The sequence below is a fragment of the Octopus bimaculoides genome, chromosome 8 (genome assembly GCF_001194135.2).
Source record: "Octopus bimaculoides isolate UCB-OBI-ISO-001 chromosome 8, ASM119413v2, whole genome shotgun sequence".
Lineage (NCBI taxonomy): Eukaryota > Metazoa > Mollusca > Cephalopoda > Octopoda > Octopodidae > Octopus > Octopus bimaculoides.
This window is the reverse complement of record NC_068988.1, coordinates 30,594,741-30,595,058: the sequence shown is the minus strand read 5'-3', so window position 1 is coordinate 30,595,058 and position 318 is coordinate 30,594,741. Positions and strand designations below refer to the sequence as shown.

At 40.9% G+C, this 318-nt stretch overlaps 1 long non-coding RNA gene across 1 annotated transcript in view; it reads right to left on the bottom strand.

Moving 5' to 3' along the window:
- Positions 1 to 247, bottom strand: part of LOC106878185 (uncharacterized) — a 2,331-nt gene extending 2,084 nt beyond the window's left edge. Inside the window, exon 1 of the long non-coding RNA XR_001410475.2 lies at positions 147 to 247. This is a non-coding gene — a long non-coding RNA (uncharacterized LOC106878185). The remainder of the gene's footprint in view (positions 1 to 146) is intronic.
- Positions 248 to 318: the final 71 nt, after the last annotated feature.

The window sequence follows — 318 nt, the reverse complement described above, 5'->3', positions numbered from 1 at the left end:
GTGGGTACGTATAATTGTTAGTGTACATGTGTGTGACAGTGTGTGAGTGTATGTATGTGATGTGTGTGTGTGAGTGTATGTATGTGATGTTTGTGTGTGTGTGTGTGTGTGTGTACATGAAGTATTTTGTCAACGATAATTCTTACCTTCCTTGCAGTGGCAGATGTAAGTTCCGTTGCTTCCTTGAATACAAGAACCACCATGGTAACAAATACACATGGGCAATTTCCGAGGCACTTCATATGCTAATGAGGGTTGTCAGAAAGGAAATGCAGAAGATAAGCCAATGTCATGAGACGTCATGAGAATGATCAACAG